Source organism: Dreissena polymorpha, chromosome 4 (assembly GCF_020536995.1).
Source record: "Dreissena polymorpha isolate Duluth1 chromosome 4, UMN_Dpol_1.0, whole genome shotgun sequence".
In the NCBI taxonomy this organism is placed as follows: domain Eukaryota; kingdom Metazoa; phylum Mollusca; class Bivalvia; order Myida; family Dreissenidae; genus Dreissena; species Dreissena polymorpha.
The window spans coordinates 21,023,170-21,048,487 of NC_068358.1; the positions used below are offsets into that span (position 1 = coordinate 21,023,170).

General features: G+C 34.0%; 1 protein-coding gene and 1 long non-coding RNA gene across 2 annotated transcripts in view; both read left to right on the top strand.

The window, feature by feature from the left end:
* The window catches only part of LOC127877884 (putative phosphatidate phosphatase), an 87,647-nt gene that overhangs the window by 55,356 nt on the left and 6,973 nt on the right, over positions 1 to 25,318 (top strand). The gene's annotated exons all lie outside the window — the stretch shown is intronic.
* On the top strand, positions 1,246 to 13,381 carry LOC127877901 (uncharacterized). The gene is made up of 3 exons (XR_008048660.1): positions 1,246 to 1,318; positions 10,455 to 10,578; positions 12,280 to 13,381. It is a non-coding gene; the product is annotated as an uncharacterized LOC127877901 (long non-coding RNA).

Genomic DNA, 25,318 nt, shown 5'->3' on the forward strand with positions numbered 1-25,318 from the left:
TATTAGTGGTAATAGTAGTAGTAGTAGTAGTAGTAGTAGAAGTAGTAGTGGTAGTAGTAGAAGTAGTTGTTGTAGTAGTAGTTGTTGTTGTAGTAGTAGTAGTAACAGTTTTAGTAGTAGTAGTAGTTGTTGTTGTTGTTGCAGTAGTAGAAGTAGTTGTAGTAGTAGTTGTTGTAGTGGTAGTAGTAGTAGTAGAAGTAGTAGTAGTAGTAGTAGTAGTAGTAGTAGTAGTAGTAGTAGTAGTTTCAGGCACATTCGGCCCCAAGCTTATTTGGTCCCAAGCTGATTGTGTTTGAACTCCCCATTTTATAGTTCCCTTTGTATCTTTAAGAGTAACACTACCTAACACTATATAATATTAGCTTTTCTATAACTGTTCCCACCCTTGAACCGGAAAATATTGTAAAACTCATTTTTGGTTGCCCTTATTGTATACCTTGTATACTTGGGTGTAAAATAAAGAGTTGTTCTGTTCTGTTCTTTTCTGATTCGGCCCCAAATAGACCAGGCTTATAAGGCCCTATATTTTATTACACCCTTTTCATTAAAACTTAATTGATTACAGCGGTTATAGATTGGCTACTGGTTACCGCTTGTTGGCATTTTCTCTTGATTATAAGTGAATAAATGTGTTAATGATGAGTAATTGGTTGATATGTTTAATTAGTTAGTTGGTTCGATTGTTAAATATTGCTTTTGATTTTATGATTGATTAAAGGAAATTAATTAGACACCATTATCATTTTACAAACTGTTACCAGTTTGTGTAATTATGTCGGTTTTTAATTGAATCGATTGTCGGTTCGTTTGTTAAATATTTGCTTAAAGGTGTAAATGATGAGTACTTGATTGATATGTTAAAGCTTTTTTGTTTTGTTTTTAACCAGGTTTTCCGAAGGAAAAAACTGGTTATTAGATTGGCAAATGCGGGCGGGCTGGCGGGCGGGCGGAACAAGCTTGTCCGCTCTCTAATTCAAATAGTTTTCTATGGGATACCAAAGGGGTCGAAACTTTAACTTCTGCTCGAGCAGAAAAAATGCTGCTCGAGCAGCATTTAAATGCTGCTTGACCAGCAAAATGCTGCTCGAGCAGCAAATTTACTGCTCGACCAGCATTTTTTCTGCTCGAGCAGAAAAATCCTGATCGACCAGCATTTATTTTAAGATTATGGCATTAGCCAATCAGAACTCTTGTTATATTTGCCAGTTGGTGCGAAACTGGTTTGTTTGGAAAAAATGGCTGCCGCCATGATGGTGCCTTTTTCACATCTTCTGCAAGTTTATGTGACGACCTGTTAAAAGTTTAACATTGACACGCGGTAAGTGCTTTATATTTTGGCAGCAAACTAGTCGATCAAAAAATTGTTGCCATTTGCTTAATAAGAAAATCGATCATAAATGTCTCACGGCTGTTAGACCCCCTAAAACTTTTGCGAAAATCACGACGATGACTGATATTGATAACATTGGCTCAATTGGTGCGCAAGTGTAGGTTCTCTGTTTCTATCGATTTACTTTCTTAATGATTCTTAATAATTGCTTCCGACACAGGTGCCGATTGCCTGTGATTGTGCCTTTCTGGTTAACATTGTTTACGTTTCTCGTTCTCCCCATACATGTATGTCTGCTGTCCTAACTTATACATTTATCCAAAATATCATGTATGTTAACCAGTTCTCAGTGCCCCAGATAAGCTGCGTATCTGCGTCTTTCACCCTATTAAAATGTTTAAAAATGCAAAGAAATACAATATCATGAGTATTGAAAACGCAACCAATTTGACTTTTACGCAAATTCGTCAAATTAATGATACAAAACTTCGATTAAAAATACTTTGCTCATTTTTGGTATTTTCTCTTTGGAATTATTATCGTAACGTTGTGACGCTTACATTCAGCAAGCTCAGCAAACGGTCATAGTTATTCAAACGCTTATTCGTCGCTCATTGTGCATGTATTTGTAAAGCGTCTGTACTTTCAGTTTCTATTACGATGCGAAATTAAAATAGCTAAGAGAGGTCGAAAGACGTCCTAGATTGTTGCGCCAAAACATCAGCCGATCGCAAACTTTTTCGAATCAAGAAAGCAATGCCAATAAGTGCCGAATCATTCGTGTTATCGATTTTGTTAGAAACTGTGTATACAGCAGTTGAGTTGACATCCAAAAAACATGATGGAAAATCTGCGACTTAACAAACCTGTCAAAAGTATAAAAAGGCATGTCATTGGTTAGAAAATGTCGACATTTTTTAAAGTTAATATCATGGACAGTTTCAAGGATTAAAGATATTACGAAACATCAGTTTATTAAAATTTATGATGATAGTTTACAGTTCTATTGAATCAATACAAGTGTGCAGCGTCAACGGAAGTAAATCAGCAATTATTTTAAGGTATGCATTTTTATTACTCATTTCACTCTATATGAAGAATGGAATCACCCTATTTTTCAAAATCAATGGTTGAAAACCCTATTTCCCAAATAATTATCTGGGGCACTGAGTTCTCTAGAACTTTTCTCAATTTCAATGTAAATTATTTTTCACCGAGGCCAATTAGCTTGTTCAAAGCTAACAACAGGTAAAATGTGAGTTGTGTCTGAATTACAAGTTGTTTAATTTTTCATAATTGAAATGTGTACAATTTACTATTTATTGAATAACTTGGCAGTGCATAATTAAGTTCTGGGATGTTATTTTCAGCTCTGAACTGCGAAAAAATTGCATAATAATTATATTGGTGGCCTTATAATGAGTTACCTTTCATCTGTCCTTCCATTTAAATGTCCCTAAAGCAGACTTCCCAAACTTTGCAGAAAGAGTTTAGGCATTGTATTACACACTCATTTTAACCATGGCATGCTATTGTACAACATGTCTTGACGGAAATAATTTCAATAAAAAATATTTGCAGGAAATAATTTTTCCATTGCGAATCGTTTGTATCTTTTTATCTTTATTCTGAAATGCCCCTCTTAAGAATAATGTCATGTATAGCTGGTTTAGATTTAAGGATGATGATATGTCCAAACAGCATTTTGTCACATCATGTACTGTACTTCTTAACCTACATGTATTTGAATATTCAGTCCCCATATAACTACGCCCATATGTTGTGGACTTTTCATACAAGAATACAAACAGGAATATGTATTGGAAATTGCTGTTTAAATTGACAGTCAATCGGAGTGTAACAGGTTTGTTTTTAACCAGAAGTGAGGAACTAAACGCAATTTGCAGGGAAAAAAATATCTCTTTATACCACTTAAGTATATTTGCATCACAGGAGCTCTGGTGTCGTGAGGTTGAGGAAACTAGTGTTGAATCTAAAACATTTAGCATCATGGACTCAAAAGTGAGAAGCCAAGTCAGACACCGCAAAATGTAAAATAATCTGTCAGATGTTTGGTCTGACAGGCTACGAAATTCTGTCAGACTGAAGGATAATTTCTGGATTCCACTTATAAGCATACCTGATAATAGCATATTTCTGTTATTAGCATATAGAATGTCAAAGCACAGATTAATTCTTAAATTTTAATGTATTTCACTTCTATTAATAGCATAATTTTTAACCCCAATAATGAGTATTCAGAATTTACTTAAAGTCTTTATAGCATAGAACATTATCAGAATGCCAAGAAAATATGCTTTAAATCTGCAAAAATATGCTCAAATGCAAATACCTTAGAATACAATTCCATTTGATAAATAGTTATCTTAAACATCAATCATATACAATGTTGAATTTAAATTTCACTTTGACGATCAATTATTAACAGATTTGACTTATTGTATGCCCCCAGTTGCTATATTTATGCTAAAATGTGTTCCTGTTAATAGCATATTCCTGTTATTAGCATAATTTTTGCTGACATGGTATGCTAAGAACAGGAATCTACTGTAGCAACATATTAATCAGGAATTATGAATTGAATCCGTGAACTATTATTTTTAATGGTGAAAGAAAATCTCCATGGCGCGTTTTCAAAAATTCCTAATCAAGCTTGGTAAAAGAACACACAGAATAGCAAATTTATTACAGCGCCAACTTCTGGGTAAAAATGATTGATTTTTTTATATTCCGTAAAGACAAATGCCGCAACATACCCTATGGCCTATGGGTGATTAAAAAAAATAATGAAGCCTAAATAAAACATGCATTTATTTTCTTACCATTAAGCATGTTTGAGTTCTTTTTCTATCTTACAGAAGTGTTTCCATGTGATTAACTTAAATGTGAAAATTCTTCTCAATAACTTGCTTCATCAACAAAATATATTGAAAAATATCCTTAAAATTGCCCCAAGTGTACTGGTTTTGCGTGACATTTCATGAAAAAGGCAATTTTCAATTCTATACTTCAATAAAACTTTCAGAAATATTAGGTATTGCCATTATTTAATGAATACAAAAATGCATATGCTTTGAGAAAAATAAAACAATGCTTCTTACTTAGGTTGATATCTCTTGTAGCAAGTGTTCAAAGCAATGATGTTCTTGTCAATTTTGTGCCACAATTTTCAACTCTCTTCACGTATATTAAGAGGTGGCATCATAAAGTGCTTCAATATTTAGAGGCAAAAAGTGTCCTTTTAACCTGTCACATGTTTTTTTTACACATTTGTACAGGTATTTATACAATTATTTGTTCATGTAAATTTTGAACAGCTGAATACTAAATGTGGTCAGAATTTGTCCCTGTCCCAAGTGTACATTTTGCAAGAAAGTTATTTTAAATTTTTCATAAGATAGAATTTTCAAGGTTTTACATCATTTTCTTCAAACCATTAATGCTTATCACTAGATGTACTGAAAATTTGATGCCAAAACCTTGTGAACTTTTTTTGCAAGACAAATATTGTATTGTCCCAAGTGTACGAAATTTTTATCATGTTTGATGGACAGGTGATAGCTTTTAAAAAATAAACAAAGGCACTAATTTTCTGGAAAGAAGTACACAGAAGGGTGTAATCTCCAAGAGAAAAAGGTGGTTTCTTCACTCTGGGGGTGAACTACTCTTATTATATGGGTATGTCTCCATATTTTGTCTTCAGAAGAAAAATATAAGCATATACATGATAATGTGTGGGAAGTATATTTGACTTTACCATAACATTATTACAAAAATACATTTCCTCTTCTCAAATTAATGTCAATTTTAATCAAAATGTTTCTCCCATAATCTTCAATGTTAGCCTGAAGTTGGTTAACAAATGTTGTACATGTACACTTGGGACACAAAATGAATGTTTTTCTTATAAACCTCCAGAAAGTGAAAACAAACTTACATTATAGCAGAATTAATGATTAAATTTCGATTTAATAAAGCATTCAAAAGCAACTGAAAAATAGCCAAAATAAAAGTTGAACATGGTAAAATGTCAAATATGATGGATGACAAAGTCTTTCAGACACTTATTATGACTTATAATTAAACCACGCAGACTGACACCCTTGTGGTACAATTCCTACACATCTAAACTAAAAACCATGTTAAAACCTTCGATAAACAACGGTACAGCACTTATAATTATTTCATTCATTTTTAATGACACCTTACAAAAATATATAGAGGATATATTGTATTACAGAGGAAGGTCAAGTAAGAGGACATCGTGTTTAATGTATAAAGTATAAAAAGAACAAGGTCTAATTTATAAAGAACAAGGTCCAATATATAGAGAATGTAATGTTTAATATATAGAGAGCAAGGTCTAAATATAGAATAGTGAATTATATGTGTCTTGTTGTGAGAAAACTGGGCTTAATACAGGCTAATCAGGGACGAGACTTTCCGCTTTTATGGTATTTTTAGTTTGAAGGAAGTCCCTTCTTACCGAAAATCAAGTTTAAGCGGAAAGTGTCGTCCCTGATTAGCCGGTGCGGACTGCACAGGCTAATCTGGGACGACACTTTACGCACATGAATTTAGCCCAGTTTTATCAGAACAAGACACATATTATAGAAAACGAGGTCAAATATTATAAAAAAATATAAACATGTATTTTGTATACAGAACCATGTTCAATATTTATAGAAAAGCGTCCAATATATAGAGAACACAATATTAGATCAACTTCAAGTATAGAGAGCAATGTCTTATATATAGATATCAAATTCCAACATATAGAAGAGGCATAATGTCTTATATTTAAAGATCAAGGTCAATGCCATAGAGAACAATGTTTAATATGTAGAGAACATCATTTGATATTTAGAGAACAAGGTATGCTATCCATTTGTATAGAGAACAATGCCCAGCATTTAGATCTCCAGCATATAGAGAGCAATGTCAAATAGATCTTTATTATATAGAACAAGATAAATTATGAAACCAAAGTCAAATATATACAACTATGTGAAATATATTTAAAACCAGGTCAAATGTATCTACAATTTGTGAAATATATGTGTTTTTTATGGGAAATACAGATCTATGACACACTGCATAATTATGGAGATTCCTTATGCCTCTGATATCCCATCGGTTATAAACATACTAAGGGCCACAAAAATACCTCAAATGAAATACATATAAAAGTTCAGATTTTCATCCATTTTGAAAATGTCCCAAGTGTACAGATTTGGCCTAAAATCATGCTAGATCCTTTCAGCAAACAATTCAAGTTTCCTGTAACTTATTCTATAATTCTATAAGAATATTTTATGCAAATTTAATTTATATTCTATTTTACTGACTGTTTGGGTATTTCTTAGAATAAATGAAAACTAAAGTTGTCAAGTACAAATAACCTTAAATCTCTAAACATCAACCTTAAATCATCAAACGGACCTTCTAGCACAGAACATTATTTGGGGAAACATTAATTTGTATAATCAAATGTAATAAAAATTTAAAAAGTATTTATATATGTTGAATGGTTTGCTTATTTTACTTGTATACAAAAGTCATGTTAGTGTCCCAAGTGTACAAATGTTTGAAAATTGTATACAGTTTTGGCAAAAGCTTTTGCAGATTTTCTTATATAATAAAAAAGAAACTTTACATATATTTGAAGGCCATCCTATATTTTGATAAATCTGAGTTTTTACTTTAAGATACACTGCTTTGAGGCCAGGAAAAAAACTTTTAGGAGTATAGTTTTGAAAAATATGTGTTAAAAAACATGAAAAATTCAATTTTTTTCCATAATTGTTTTTAGAACACTTCTGATTTTGTATTTTAATTTTGCTTAAGAACATACTGCATGTTGACAAAACACACAAAATATTGATAACATGTTTTAATGGGATTTTATTAAGTGCAAAAGACATGTACATTTATAAAAAAAAATCAAAACATTTGGTTAACATCTTTTGTTGTGAAAAAGTGATTACATCTGACAGAACGGCCCTACTCATTTATAAAACTTGAACCCTTTCCCTATGCAATACAAACAAAACTGTTGCCATAACTTAACATCTAAAATTTGAGAAAATTTTTCATTTAGGCTTCATTATCCCCACGCTTTTCGGAGAAAAAGTGGAGAAATTGTGGTTATCTCTGTCTTCCGTCCGTCCATCTGTCCGTCCGTCCTGGCCACTTTCTCCACCTACACTATAAGCACTAGAACCTAGAAACTAACACACATGGTAGCTATGAGCATATGTGCGACCCTGCACTATTTGGAATTTTGATCTGACCCCTTGGTCAAAAGTTATGTGGGTTGAGGTGGGGCAATATACCAAACAAGATATTCAAAAAACTTTGTAAATCTTATTTGTTTTCTATATTTGGATCTTTATCTTAAATATTAACTTGTAATGACCACCAACACTTTAAAAATGATAGGCTATATATAAATTTAAGCTTGCTTTCTTAGTTCATTCTTATTTATTATTGTGTCCTATCTCTCACACTTATGTGTTTCAAATAATGTGTTAATAGATTCACATATATATATATATATATATATATATATATATATATATATATATATATATATATATGTTTGAAAACTGATTACCAAAACAATTTGGTATAGATAAAGTGCCGCTTAAGTATATAGGCACATGATTTTTAGCCGGATTTTTTTCGAAAAAATCTCGGCTTATAGATTGATGTTGTCGGGCGGGCGGGGGGGGCGGGCGGGCGGGCGGTGTGGCGGCGTGCTCGAAAATGTTAAAGTTCTTATTTCATGGTATAACTTTGGTATGCTTGGACCTAGAGTCTTCAAACTTGACATGAAGGTTGGCCAGGATTAACAGATGACCACTGGTCATTTCAAGGTCATTCATTTGAAGGTCAAGGTCACTGTGACCTTCAATATAAAAAATGTTAAAGTTGTTATAACTTTGGTATGCTTGGACCTAGAGTCTTGAAACTTGACATGAAGGTTGGCCATAACTAGTTAGTAACCACTGGTCATTTCAAGGTCATTCATTTGAAGGTCAAGGTCACTGTGACCTTGAATGTAAAAATGTTAAAGTTCTTATTTCATGGTATAACTTTGGTATGCTTGGACCTAGAGTCTTCAAACTTGACATGAAGGTTGGCCAGGATTAACAGATAACCACTGGTCATTTCAAGGTCATTCATTTGAAGGTGAAGGTCACTGTGACCTTCAATATAAAAATGTTAAAGTTGTTATAACTTTGGTATGCTTGGACCTAGAGTCTTGAAACTTGACATGAAGGTTGGCCAGAACTAGTAAGTAACCACTGGACATTTCAAGGTCATTCATTTGAAGGTCAAGGTCACTGTGACCTTGAATGTAAAAATGTTAAAGTTGTTATAACTTTGGTATGCTTGGACCTAGAGTCTTGAAACTTGACATGAAGGTTGGCCAGAACTAGTAAGTAACCACTGGACATTTCAAGGTCATTCATTTGAAGGTCAAGGTCACTGTGACCTTGAATGTAAAAATGTTAAAGTTCTTATTTCATGTTATAACTTTGGTATGCTTGTACCTAGAGTCTTCAAACTTGAAATAAAGATTGGCCAGTACTAGAAGATGACCACTGGTCATTTCAATGTCATTCATTTGAAGGTCAAGGTCACTGTGACCTTAAATGTTAAAATGTTAAAATTGTTATAACTTTGGTATGCTTGGACATAGAGTCTTCAAACTTGACATGAAGGTTTGCAAGCACACTTAGATGACCACTGGTCATTTCAAGGTCATTCATTCTAAGGTCAAGGTCACTGTGACCTTGAATGTAAAAATGTTAAAGTTCTTATAACTTTGGTAGGTAAAAATGTTAAAGTTCTTATTCCATGTTATAACTTTGGTATGCTTGTACCTAGAGTCTTCAAACTTGACATAAAGGTTGGCCAGTACTAGAAGATCACCACTGCTCATTTCAATGTCATTCATTTGAAGGTCAAGGTCACTGTGACCTTCAATGTTAAAATGTTAAAATTGTTATAACTTTGGTATGCTTGGACCTAGAATCTCAAACTTGACGTAAAGGTTTGCAAGCACACTTAGATGACCACTGGTCATTTCAAGGTCATTCATTTCAATGTCATTCATTTGAAGGTCAAGGTCACTGTGAACTTAAATGTTAAAATGTTAAAATTGTTGTAACTTTGGTATGCTTGGACCTAGAATCTCAAACTTGACATAAAGGTTTGCAAGCACACTTAGATGACCACTGGTCATTTCAAGGTCATTCATTTGAAGGTCGAGGTCACTGTGACCTTGGATGTAAATATGTTAAAGTTGTTAATACTTTGGTATGCTTAGACCTAGAGTCTTCAAACTTGATATGAAGGTTGGCCAGAACTAGTAGATGACCACTGGTCATTTTAAGGTCAAGGTCACCGTGACCTTGAATGTAAAAATGTTAAAATTCTTATTTCATGGTATAACTTTCTTATGCTTGGACTTACAGTCTTCAAACTGGACATGAAGGTTGGCCAGCACTAGTAGATGACAATTGGTCATTTTAAGGTCATTGAAGGTCAAGGTCACTGTGACCTTGAATGTTAAAAATTAAAAGTTGTTTTAACTTTCGTATGCTTGGACATGGACTTTCCAATGACTAACAGATGACCACTGGTCAAGAGAACAACTGGTCATTTTAAAGTCTTTCAATTGACAGTGACCTTAAATGTGAATATTTTTTTCATGATTTAACTTTGGTGTGCTTACCACTGGTAATTTCAAGGACATTCAATTGAGGTTCACAGTTGCGGCAACTTCAAATGTGAAAGGGCTCTAAAATATTATAATTTTTGTCAATTCAAGTTCATATTTGTGACCTTAAATGTTATTGTTGTTCATGTATATGCATGCATTCAAAACATAACACAAGGTTTGCTCATGCCTTGAAAAGTACTTACATTTCATTTTGACCTTTGAACAATATTTCAGTAATTTAAGTATTGCATTGACAAAAACACGAAAGGTACTTTCCTGTCATTTAAATCAAAAATCCGGCTTCAATGCGGTCATCTTCGACCGCGGAACTCTTGTTGTTGATTTTTACCAACAAAATATATGTTGCAGCCAGTTCATGTGTCAACGAGCGCAAGTTGTGAAAGATGGCTTGGAAAAATTCAGTTCAGAGTTCAAAGCGCCACCTTGCAACAAACAGCGCCATGGAAACAGCTGTGGAGTGTTTGCATTGATGGTAATAAATTAGCTTTATATTTCTATATAGGAGTCACTTTGTCGTACTGTCAGTCGGTCTGTTGGTCTGTCCCGAAATTTCATCCGATCTTCACCAAACTTGGTCACAAGTTGTATCTTGATGATGTTTAGGCAAAGTTTGAATATGGGTCATGCTGGGTCAAAAACTAGGTCACTGGGTCACTTAGTGTGTTTTAAACCGAAAGTTTGTCCGGACCATAACTATGTCATTTATCGTTAGATTTTAAAATAACTTGTTACATTTGTTCACCATCATGGGACGGTGTGTTGCGTCAAAAAAGTACGTCGATATCTCCAAGATCAAGGTCACACTTGGAGTTCAAGGGTCAAATGCTTGTCCGGGCCATAACTTTATCATTTATTGTGAGATTTTAAAATCATTTGGCAAATTTGTTCACCATCATGGGACGGTGTGTCGCGCGAAAGAATTACTTCAATATCTCAAAGGTCAAGGTCTTACTTTGAGTTCAAAGATTAAAAATGGCCATAAATGAGCTTGTCTGGGCAATAACTATGTCATTCATTGTGAGATTTTAAAATCATTTGGCACATTTGTTTCCATCATTGGACGGTGTGTCGCGCGAAAGAATTACGTCGATAACTCCAAGTTCAAGGTCACACTTTGAGTTCAAAGGTAAAAGAGGCCATTAATGAGCTTGTCCAGGCCATAACTATGTTGTTCATTGTGAGATTTTAAAATCATTTGGCACATGTGTTCACCATTATTGGACGGTGTGTCGCGCATAAGAATTACGTCTATATCTGCAACGTCAAGGTCACACTGTGAGTTCAAAGGTCAAAATTGGCCTTAAATGATCTTGTCCGGGCCATATCTATGTCATTTATTGTGAGATTTAAAAAAAACATGATACATTTGTTCACAGTCATTGGACGATGTATCATGCGAAAGAATTATGTCGATAACTCCAAGGTCTAGGTCACACTTGGAGTTCAAAAGTAAAAAATGGCCATAAATTTGGACTGCATGTCATGCTAAAGAATTCAAGAGTTCAAAGGTCGAAATGGCCATAAATGATAATGGCATTATCATTCTTAAAAATCGCCATAAATTTGATTCTCTTGTTTTGTGAAGACAGCATGCAAAATAGTCTGTGTCAATGCTGCACGTGGGGGTATTTGTCACGTCTGTGACAAAGCTCTAGTTTGCTTAGTAAAGATCTGCATTAACTTTTATTCAACAAAATAATTGGAGAATGTAGAATATAATCATCGTACCTGTCTGTTGGTGCATTGGTTTTTAGAGCCTTGCATTTTCTTTTAATTTATAAAGGACATGATATTTCATATGTAATATCATAACCTGAGGATCAAACTGTGTTATAGAGTCCCACTTTTGTCAAATAACCCTGAAAAAAGGTTAAACAAGAAGATTACTCATATTTTAATTTATTAATGTGTCATATAATGAAAAAAAGCATTCTCTTTGCACCTGTATATTATTTTGTATGAAAAGTTGTTTTTCAGTGTCTTAATGTGATTGTATATTTATGATGCATAAAACATGAATACTTTTCACTGTCAAACTATCGTTCTTGCAATTTTATTTTCAGAAATAGTATTTTTAAAGAACACTTAATCTAGTAAATATATGCTTTTCTTATTGCAAACAAATGTTGTTGTTTTTTAAGTTAAGTATGAATGACTTTTACTTTATTTCCAGACTGCCAAATGTTTGGTCATGAAAAAGCATCCCACAATGTTGTGACAGGCCCATGATTCAGTTTATCGAGGCTAGTCGTGAGACGCAGACTTCTGATTCATGGAGTGTGGCAAACATGTCTGTGCGACTCGATCACACCACTGTAAAGCCCGGCACGGCATTAAAATGGATATTATCAATATGTGTTGTTGCTCGAAAATATGTTTTTGTAGCAGTAAGTGCTTTGGGCTCGATTAATCTGAAAACTCAACAAAATATTAATAAAATCCTTCAGTGCCTTTTAGTTCTGAAAACAGAAGTAGCCAGTTGGTATTACACATCTCCTTAACAAGTACAGCACAATAAAACTTAAGGTTTTATAATCCTAAATTTTTATAACATCTTTATATCCACACAAAAATATTGATAATTGTGGTGCTCAGATTGCAAAACCACCTGTTTGGCAAAAATAATGCAGATGGTTAGATTATGATAAGTGCAAGAAAAAAAGAATAACTCGGGAGATAATAATTGATATGATAATCATTGCTTGACAGAATCACAATTGACCTAGATATTTATTTATGTAGTGGTGTATTTTTCAATGAGTGCCTTAAGATTCCAAAAACATATTGACTTAAAATAAATAATCCCGATGGCGTAAATGACTTATCATTTCGTGTTCATGAACCGGTTTTAAAATACTTTGTAGACTTATCTGCTAGGCGGTGAGGACTTTTAGACCACCTGATAAACTTCAACTTTATTTGCCCTAGTTCAGTAACCGACTAAAGATATGCGAACATAATACTGATGACTGATGAATCTGTTGTGTCTTATATTCTCATTGCTACTTAAAATATTAAGTCTATTTCAACGTTTAGACTAATAATAAGCAAATTCGTTAAATTGATATCCCCCGCCAAATAAATTTTGATTATTGATGGGTGCAGAACTAACAGAAAAGTTTATTTGAAGGGTTGTACCCTTATCTCACTTATTTAAAAGTAACAACATAAAAAAGCGATTGGCAATAACTCTTATTTAAGAAAGTAGGGTTATAGATTTTGTGCATGACACCTCTCCTCATTGATATCTTAATATCCATTAAATTTCATCTTTAATTCGTGTATAGTACCTGTGATATAGTCCTGTAAAGTAGCATCAGACATGTACATATGTACTAGGGTTATGTTTCTTGTGCATGGCACTTATTCTCATTGACAATTATACACCCATGAAGTTTCTTGTTGAAATCTTGTATTTATAGTTTCTGAGATGAAGCCCTGAAAAGTAACATCATACAAAAACAACAAAGGGCAATAACTCTTATTTTAGAAAGTGAAGGTTTGTGGTTCTTATGCATGGTTCTATAAATGAGATATAGCCCTGAAAAGTTACATCATAAAATAACAATAACAAGAAAGGGCAATAACCGTTATGTAAGAAAGTATACGGTTATGGTTCTCGTGCATTGATAATTATACTCCCATGAAGTTTCATGTTAAAATCTTGTATAGTATCTGAGATATAGCCCTAGTTACATCATACAAAAACAACAAAGCGCAATAACTCTTATTTCAGAAAGCGACGGGTTATGGTTCTTGTGCATGGCACCTCTCCTCAGCTATATTTATACACCCATAAAGTTTCATGTTGAAAACTTATATAGAGTTTCTGAGATAAAGCACTGAAAAGTTTGTGAGTGACTGCACTGACGGACAGACCAACGGTACGTTTAAGTATATTTAGCGTACCCGGGGTACATTAAAGTATACTTAAGAGTACACGGGGTACTTTTAAGCATTACCCGAGCCGAACCGACAATTACCAATCGAGCTTATTGACATATTAAATAAATGATGATAGTGGTAACTATGATTGTGTGAAATATAATACAATAGTTTTCCTGTATTGAGTGTACATGTGAATTAGTTAAAATAATGATAAAAACACCGATTGGGATTATACATTTCTGGAACTGAATTTGGTTCATAATCAGTTTTTAACTTTTTTAAGCTGAAATAATATATATATATATATATATATATATATATATATATATATATATATATATATATATATATAATCTGAAAATATTTTCTTAAATCAATGTTATATCTTTGTATTAAAACACTGAAACACTCATGACTGTAAATTAGGCATTACCATATTTCTTTACAACGTAATGCATGTACATTATCGATATATATAACATTTAAAACGAAAATCGTTTTAAAATTCAAATGTTTGCATGGTGTTAGAACTACTGTTTTGATATCTTTGTTGTGAACAATGTGTTTAGGTTCAACGTCCGAAAATAATTGCAAGCTGTTAAAACGCGAAATAAAGTTGAATTGAAACAACAATGCGTTAAATATTATTTTTCATCAATCTGACATTTTTCACGGCGACTGATCGGAGCAATATCACGGGGGTACTGTGAAAATCGTCAGATCTCACGATCTGACAATATTGACGCTACACCGGTCTATTTCGTTTCCGTAGAGATAGCTAATGTCGTCCGCTTGTAAGCTCAAATTTGATTGGCTGACTGGTTCAATGGCTTATTCTAAAAATAAATGCTGCTCGAGCAGCATATTGCTGCTCGAGCAGGAATTTTGCTGCTCGAGCAGCATTTAAATGCTGCTCGACCAGTAAATTGCTGCTCGAGCAGCAGTATGCTGATCGAGCAGCATTTAAATACTGCTCGAGCAGCATTTTTTTCTGCTCGAGCAGAAGTTAAAGTTTCGACCCCTTTGGTGCGCCATATGGTATGGGATACCAAAGGGGTCGAAACTTTAACTTCTGCTCGAGCAGAAAAAAATGCTGCTCGAGCAGCATTTAAATGCTGCTCGACCAGCAAAATACTGCTCGAGCAGCAAATTTACTGCTCGACCAGCATTTTTTTTGCTCGAGCAGAAAAATCCTGCTCGACCAGCATTTATTTTTAGATTATGGCATTAGCCAATCAGAACTCTTGTTATATTTGCCATTTGGTGCAAAACTGGTTTGTTTGGAAAAAATGGCTGCCGCCATGATGGTGCCTTTTTCACATCTTCTGCAAGTTTATGTGACGACCTGTTTAAAGTTTAACATTGACACGCGGTAAGTGCTTTATATTTTGGCTGCAAACTAGTCGATCAAAAAATTGTTGCCATTCGCTTAATAAGAAAATCGATCATAAATGTCTAACGGCTGTTAAAACTTTTGCGAAAATCACGACGATGACCGATAAAATTTGCTCAATGGGTGCGCAAGTGTAGGTTCTCTGATTCTATCGATTTACTTTCTTAATGATTCTTAATAATTGCTTCCGACACAGGTGCCTGTGATTGTGCCTTTCTGGTAAACATTGTTTACGTTTCTCGTTCTCCCCATACATGTATATCTGCTGTCCTAACTTTTACAATTATCCAAAATATCATGTCTGTTAACCAGTTCTCAGTGCCCCAGATAAGCTGCGTATCTGCGTCTTTCACCCTATTAAAATATTAAAAAATGCAAAGAAATACAATATCATGAGTATTGAAAACGCAACGAATTTGACTTTTACGCAAATTCACAATACAAAACTTCGATTAAAAATGCTTTGCTCATTTTAGGTATTTTCTCTTTGGAATTATTATCGTAACGCAGTGACGCTTACACTCAGCAAGCTTAGCAAACGGTCATAGTTATTCAAACGCAATGCGTTTTCAATCTGACCTAATTCGTCGCTCATTGTGCATGTATTTGTAAAGCGTCTGTAGTTTCAGTTTCTATTACGATGCGAAATAAAAATAGCTAAGAGAGGTCGAAAGACGTCCGAGATTGTTGCGCCAAAATATCAGCCGATCGCAAACTTTTTTTAATCAAGAAAGCAAGAGCCAATAAGTGCCGAATCATTCGTGTTATCGATTTTGTTAGAAACTGTGCATACAGCAGTTGAGTTGACATCCAAAAAACATGATGGAAAGTCTGTGACTTAACAAATCTGTCAAAAGTATAAAAAGGCATGTCATTGGTCAGAAATTGTCGACATTTTTTAAAGTTTATATCATGGACAGTTTCAAGGATTAAAGATATTACGAAACATCAGTTTATTAAAATTTATGATGATAGTTTACAGTTCTATTGAATCAATACAAGTGTGCAGCGTCAACGGAAGTAAATCAGCAATTATTTAAAGGTATGCATTTTTATTACTCATTTCACTCTATATGAAGAATGGAATCACCCTATTTTTCAAAATCAATGGTTGAAAACCCTTTTTCCCAAATAATTATCTGGGGCACTGAGTTCTCGAGGACTTTTCTCATTTTCAATGTAAATTATTTTTCATCGAGGCCTATTAGCTTGTTCAAAGCTAACAACAGGTAAAATGTGAGTTGTGTCTGAATTACAAGTTGTTTAATTTTTCATAATTGAAATGTTTACAATTTACTATTTATTGAATAACTTGGCAGTGCATAATTAAGTTCTGGGATGTTATTTTCAGCTCTGAACTGCGAAAAAAATGCATAATAATTACATTGGTGGCACTATAATGAGTTACCTTTCATCTGTCCTTCCATTATAATGTCCCTAAAGCAGACTTCCCAAACTTTGCAGAAAGAGATTAGGCATTGTATTACACACTCATTTTAACCATGGCATGCTATTGTACAACATGTCTTGACGGAAATAATTTTGATAAAAAATATTTGCAGGAAATAATTTTTCCATTGCGAATTGTTTGTATCTTTTTATCTTTATTCTGAAATGCCCCTCTTAAGAATAATGTCATGTATAGCTGGTTTAGAATTAAGGATGATGATATGTCCTAACAGCATTTTGTCATGTCATTTACTGTACTTCTTAACCTACATGTATTTGAATATTCAGTCCCCATGTAACTACGCCCATATGTTGTGGACATTTTCATACAAGAATACAAACAGGAATATGTATTGGAGTTTGCTGTTTAAATTTACAGTCAATCAGAGGGTAGCAGGTTTGTTTTTAACCAGAAGTGAGGAACTAAACGCAATTTGCAGGGAAAAAAATACAGAAGTGTTTCCATGTGATTAACTTAAATGTGAAAATTCTTCTCAATAACTTGCTTCATTAACAAAATATATTGAAAAATATCCTTAAAATTGCCCCAAGTGTACTGGTTTTGCGTGACATTTTATGTAAAAGGCAATTTTCAATTCTATACTTCAATAAAACTTTCAGAAATATTAGGTATTGCCATCATTAAATGAATATAAAAATGCATATGCTTAAAGAAAAATAAAACAATGCTTCTAACTTAGGTTGATATCTCTTGTAGCAAGTGTTCAAAGCAATGATGTTCTTGTCAATTTTGTGCCACAATTTTCAACTCTCTTCACGTATATTAAGAGGTGGCATCATAAAGTGCTTCAATATTTATAGGCAAAAAGTGTCCTTTTAACATGTCACATGTTTTTTCTACACATTTATACAATTATTTGTTAATGTAAATTTTGAACAGCTGAATACTAAATGTGGTCAGAATTTGTCCCTGTCCCAAGTGTACATTATGCAAGAAAGTTATTTTAAATTTTTCATAAGATAGAATTTTCAATGTTTTACATCATTTTCTTCAAACCATTAATGCTTATCACTAGATGTACTGAAAATTTGATGCCAAATCCTTGTAAACTTTTTTTGCAAGACAAATATTGCATTGTCCCAAGTGTACGAAATTTTTATCATGTTTGATGGACAGGTGATAGCTTTTAAAAAATAAACAAAGGCACCAATTTTCTGGAAAGAAGTACACAGAAGGGTGTAATCTCCAAGAGAAATAGGTGGTTTCTTCACTCTGGGGGTGAACTACATGTACTCTTATTATATGGGTATGTCTCCATATTTTGTCTTCAGAAGAAAAATATAAGCATATAAATGATAATGTGTGGGAACTTGGGAAGTATATTTGACTTTACCATAACATTATTACAAAAATGCATTTCCTCTTCTCAAATTAATGTCAATTTTAATCAAAATGTTTCTCCAATAATCTTCAATGTTAGCCTGAAGTTGGTTAACAAATGTTGTACATGTACACTTGGGACACAAAATAAATGTTTTTCTTATAAACCTCCAGAAAGTGAAAACAAACTTACATTTTGGCAGAATTAATGATTAAATTTCAATTTAATAAAGCATTCAAAAGCAACTGAAAAAAAGCCAAAATAAAAGTTGAACATGGTCAAATGTCAAATATGATTGATGACAAAGTCTTTCAGACACTTATAATTAAACCACGCAGACTGTCACCCTTGTGGTACAATTCCTACACATCTAAACTAAAAACCATGTTAAAACCTTCGATAAACAAAGGTACAGCACTTATTATTATTTCATTCATTTTTAATGACACATTACCAAAATATATAGAGGATATATTGTATTACAGAGGAAGGTCAAGTAAGAGGACATCGTGTTTAATGTATAAAGTATAAAAAGAACAAGGTCTAATTTATAAAGAACAAGGTCCAATATATAGAGAATATAATGTTTAATATATAGAGAGCAAGGTCTAAATATAGAACAGTGAATTATATGTGTGTTGTTATGAGAAAACTGGGCTTAATTCATGTGCAGAAAGTCTAGTCCCTGATTAGCCTGTGCAGACTGCACAGGCTAATCAGGGACGAGACTTTCCGCTTTTACAGTATTTTTAGTTTGAAGGAAGTCCCTTCTTACTGAAAATCAAGTTTAAGCGGAAAGTGTCGTCCCTGATAAGCCGGTGCGGACTGCACAGGCTAATCTGGGACGACACTTTACGCACATGAATTTAGCCCAGTTTTATCAGAACAAGACACATATTATAGAAAACGAGGTCAAATATTATAAAAAAATATAAACATGTATCATAAAAAAGAAACTTCACATATATTTGAAGGCCATCCTATATTTTGATAAATCTGAGTTTTTTACTTTAAGATACACTGCTTTGAGGCCAGGAAAAAAACTTTTAAGAGTATAGTTTTGAAAAATATGTGTTAAAAAACATGAAAATTTCAATGTTTTCCATAATTTTTTTTAGAACACTTCTGATTTTGTATTTAAATTTTTCTTAAGAACATACTGCATGTTGACAAAACACACAAAATATTGATAACATGTTTTAATGGGATTTTATTAAGTGCAAAAGACATGTACATTTATAAAAAAAAAATCAAAACATTTGGTTAACATCTTTTGTTGTTAAAAAGTGATCACATCTGACAGAACGGCCCTACTCATTTATAAAACTTGAACCCTTTCCCTATGCAATACAAACAAAACTGTTGCCATAACTTATCATCTAAAATTTGAGAAAAGTTTTCATTTAGGCTTCATTATCCCCACGCTTTTCAGAGAAAAATTGGGGATATTGTGGTTATCTCAGTCGTCCGTCTGTCCTGGCCACTTTCTCCTCCTACACTTTAAGCACTAGAACCTTGAAACTTACACACATGGTAGCTATGAGCATCTGTGCGACCCTGCACTATTTGGAATTTTGATCTGACCCTTGGGTCAAAAGTTATGTGGGTTGAGGTGGGGCCGGTTCAGAGATTTTTACTCATTTTTATGCCCCCGGATCGAAAGAAAGGGGGTATATTGTTTTTGGCCTGTCTGTCATTATGTGTGTGTGTGAGTGTGTGTCCCAAAACTTTAACCTTGGTCATAACTTTTGCAATATTCAAGATAGCAACTTGATATTTGGCATGCATGTGTATCTCATGGAGCTGCACATTTTGAGTGCACCATACTACACCGAATGTCTTCAAATTGATACTGATCCTCTCTTATGGCAATACGGATAATCTCAACTATGCATGGCCCCATTACCAACCCTGGGGTGCCCCGCCCACATTGGCCACGCCCACATAGACCACGCCCACCCAAAATTGCCTTTTACTATAATTTCTTCATTTCTACACCGATTCACTTCAAATTGATACTGAACCTCTCTTATGACATTATGGTTAATGTCAACTATGCATGGCCCCATTACCAACCCTGGGGCACCCCGCCCACATAGGCCACGCCCACCCAAAATTGCCTTTTACTATAATTTCTTCATTTCTACAACGATTCACATCTAATTGATACCGAACTTCTCTTATGACAATGCGTTCAATTTCAACTATGCATAGCCCCATTACCAACCCTGGGGCACCCCTGGGTCAAACATGCGGCGTGGGGATACACGTCGGCCTCTGACGCGCCATTTCTAGTTTAATATTTTTGAAATCACCCTTTTTTGTGTAAAGTTTGGAGAAAAATCAAGAAAAACTTATTTTAACAATGAAATACATTTAAGTTGTTTGATGATATTTTCATGTATTTCAACATTTCCAATGTCCAGATAAATACCCTATTTGTACCCATTGAAAACCTTTAAAACTTTAATTTTGCATTGTTATTTTGTGTTGGGCTTGAAGAAAAAAGATTGATCTGTATGCAAATGTTTACATTATATCTCACAATCATAACAATTTTCAATTTATCGACAGTGGTGACCGGATTTTATCATTATTATATGATTATACCCGGTAAGTGCTTGTGATCATATTTCAGATGCCCAGGGGCCTTTATGGTTGGGTTAGGGAGGGGTGCTCCCTCCCTTCCTGAATTGATTTTTAGCTCCACTGGCCAAAGGCCAGTGGGGCTTATGTCATGGTCCTGTGTCCGTCATGCGTGCGTCCGTCCATGCCTGCGTGCGTCCGTCCGTCAGTTCAAGAGATCAAAGGTCACATTTAGGGAGCTTTTTTGGCCAGTTCCAGTTATCATTCATCTGGCAATATAGCAAACAAGATATTCAAAAAACTTTGTAAATCTTATTTGTTTTCTATATTTGGATCTTTATCTTAAATATTAACTTGTAATGACCACCAACACTTAAAAAATGATAGGCTATATATAAATTTAAGCTTGCTTTCTTAGTTCATTCTTATTTATTATTGTGTCCTATCTCTCACACTTATGTGTTTCAAATAATGTGTTAATAGATTCACATATATATATATATGTTTGAAAACTGATTACCAAAACAATTTAGTATAGATAAAGTACCGCTTAAGTATATAGGCACATGATTTTTGTTGATTTTTACCAACAAAATATTTGTTGCAGCCAGTTCATGTGTCAACGAGCGCAAATTGTGAAAGATGGCTTGGAAAAAATCAGTTCAGAGTTCAAAGCGCCACCTTGCAACAAACAGCGCCACGGAAACAGCTGTGGAGTGTTTGCATTGATGGTAATAAATAAGCTTTATATTTCTATATAGGAGTCACTTTGTCGTACTGTCGGTCGGTCTGTCTCGAAATTTCATCCGATCTTCACCAAACTTGGTCACAATTTGTATCTTGATGATGTTTAGACCAAGTTTGAATATGGGTCATGCTGGTTAAAAAAAACTAGGTCACGGGGTCACTTAGTGAGTTTTAAACCGAAAGTTTGTCCGGACCATAACTATGTCATTTATCGTTAGATTTTAAAATAACTTGGTACATTTGTTCACCATCATGGAACGGTGTGTTGCGTGAAAAAAGTACGTCGATATCTCCAAGATCAAGGTCACACTTGGAGTTCAAGGGTCAAATGCTTGTCCGGGCTATAACTTTATCATTTATTGTGAGATTTTAAAATCATTGAGTAAATTTGTTCACCATCATGGGGCGGTGTGTCGCGCGAAAGAATTACTTCAATATCTCGAAGTTCAAGGTCACACTTTGAGTTCAGAGGTAAAAAAAAGGCCATAAATGAGCTTGTCCAGGCCATAACTATGTTGTTCATTGTGAGATTTTAAAATCATTTGGCATATTTGTTCACCATTATTGGACGGTGTGTCGCGCAAAAGAATTACGTCTTTATCTGCATTTTCAAGGTCACACTGAGTTCAAAGGTCAAAATTGGCCATAAATGATCTTGTCTGGGCCATAACTATGTCATTTATTGTGAGATTTTAAAAATACATATAACATTTTTTCACAGTCATTGGACGATGTGTCATGCGAAAGAATTATGTTGATAACTCCAAGGTCTTGGTCACACTTGGAGTTCAAAAGTAAAAAAAATGGCCATACATTTGGACTGCATGTCATGCTAAAGAATTCAAGAGTTCAAAGGTCGAAATGGCCATAAATGATAATGGCATTATCATTCTTAAAAATAGCCATAAATTTGATTCTCTTGTTTTGTGAAGACAGCATGCAAAATAGTCTGTGTCAATTCGGCACGTGGGGGTATTTGTCACGTCTGTGACAAAGCTCTAGTTTGCTTAGTAAAGATCTTCATTAACTTTTATTCAACAAAATAATGGGAGAATGTAGAATATAATCATCGTACCTTTCTGTTGGTGCATTGGTTTTTAGAGCCTTGCATTTTCTTTTAATTTATAAAGGACATGATATTTCATATGTAATATCATAACCTGAGGATCAAACTGTGTTATAGAGTCTTTTGTCAAATAACCCTGAAAAAAGGTTAAACAAGAAGATTACTCATATTTTAATTTATTAATGTGTCATATAATGAAAAAAAGCATTCTCATTGCTCCATTATATTGTTTTGTATGAAAAGTTGTTTTTCAGTGTCTTAATGTGATTGTATATTTATGATGCATAAAACATGAATACTTTTCACTGTCAAACTATCGTTCTTGCAATTTTATTTTCCGAAATAGTATTTTTTGTGAACACTTAATCTAGTGAATATATATGCTTTTCTTATTGCAAACAACTGTTGTTGTTTGTATGCCCCCCTTCGAAGAAGAGGGGGTATATTGCTTTGCTCATGTCGGTCTGTCGGTCGGTCTGTCGGTCCGTCCACCAGGTGGTTGTCAGACGATAACTCAAGTACGCTTGGGCCTAGGATCATGAAACTTCATAGGTACATTGATCATGACTCGCAGATGACCCTTATTGATTTTGTGGTCACTAGGTCATAGGTCAAGGTCACAGTGACCAGAAATAGTAAAATGGTTTTTGAATGATAACTCAAGAACGCATACGCCTAGGATCATGAAACTTCATGGGTAGATTGATCATGACTTGCAGATGACCCCAATTGATTTTGAGGTCACTAGGTTAAAGGTCAAGGTCACGGTGACCCGAAATAATAAAATGGTGTCCGGATGATAACTCAAGAACGCATACGCCTAGGATCATGAAACTTCATGGGTAGATTGATCATGACTCGCAGATGACCCCTATTGATTTTGAGGTCACTAGGTCAAAGGTCAAGGTCACAGTGACCCGAAATAGTAAAATGGTTTTCGGATGATAACTCAAGAACGCATACACCTAGGATCATGAAACTTCATAGGTAGATTAATCATGACTTGCAGATGACCCCTATTGATTTTGAGGTCACAAGGTCAAAGGTCAAGGTCACAGTGACCCGAAATAGTAAAATGATTTTCGAATGATAACTCAAGAACGCTTTTGCCTAGGATCATGACACTTCATAGGTACATTGATCGTGACCTGCAGATGACCCCTATTGATTTTCAGGTCACTAGTTTAAGTTAAGTATGAATGACTTTTACTTTATTTCCAGACTGCCAAATGTTTGGTCATGAAAAAGCATCCCACAATGTTGCGACAGGCCCATGATTCAGTTTATCGAGACTAGTCGTGAGAAGCAGACTTCTGATTCCTGGAGTGCGGCAAACATATCTGTGCGACTCGATCACTCCACTTTAAAGACCCGCACGGCATTAAAATGGATATTATCAATATGTGTTGTTGCTCGAAAATATGTTTGTGTAGCAGGAAGTGCTTTGGGCTCGATTAATCTGAGAACTCAACAAAATATTAATAAATCCTTCTGTGCCTTTTAGTTCTAAAAACAGAAGTAGCCAGTTGGTATTACACATCTCCTAAACAAGTACAGCACGATAAAACTTAAGATTTTATAATCCTTAATTTTTATAACATCTTTATATCCACACAAAAATATTGATGATTGTGGTGCTCAGATTGCAAAGCCACCTGTTTGGCAAAAATAATGCAGATGGTTAGATTATGATAAGTGCAAGAAAAAAAGAATAACTCTGGAGATAATAATTGATATGATAATCATTGCTTGACAGAATCACAATTGACCTAGATATTTATTTATGTAGTGGTGTATTTTTCAATGAGTGCCTTAAGATTCCAAAAACATATTGACTTAAAATAAATAATCCCGATGGCCTAAATGACTTATCATTTCATGTTCATGAACCGGCTTTAAAATACTTTGTAGACTTATCTGCTAGGCGGTGAGGACTTTTAGACCACCTGATAAACTTCAACTTTATTTGCCCTAGTTCAGTAACCGACTAAAGATATGCTAACATAATACTGATGACTGATGAGTCTGTTGTGTCTTATATTCTCATTGCTACTTAAAATATTAAGTCTATTTCAACGTTTAGACTAATAATAAGCAAATTCGTTAAATTGATATCCCCGCCAAATAAATTTTGATTATTGATGGGTGCAGAACTAACAGAAAAGTTTATTTGAAGGGTTGTACCCTTATCTCACTTATTTAATAGTAACAAAATAAAAAAAAATTGGCAATAACTCTTATTTAAGAAAGTGTAGGGTTATAGATTTTGTGCATGACACCTCTCCTCATTGATATCTTAACATCCATTAAATTTCATCTTTAAATCGTGTATAGTATCTGTGATATAGTCCTGTAAAGTAACATCAGACATGTACATATGTACTAGGGTATTGTTTCTTGTGCATGGCACTTATTCTCATTGACAATTATACACCCATGAAATTTCATGTTGAAATCTCGTATTTATAGTTTCTGAGATAAAGCCCTGAAAAGTTACATCATACAAAAACAACAAAGGGCAATAACTCTTATTTAAGAAAGTGAAGGGTTGTGGTTCTTATGCATGGTTCTATAAATGAGATATAGCCCTGAAAAGTTACATCATAAAATAACAATAACAAGAAAGGGCAATAACCGTTATGTAAGAAAGTATACGGTTATGGTTCTCGTGCATTGATAATTATACACCCATGAAGTTTCATGTTAAAATCTTGTATAGTATCTGAGATATAGCCCTAGT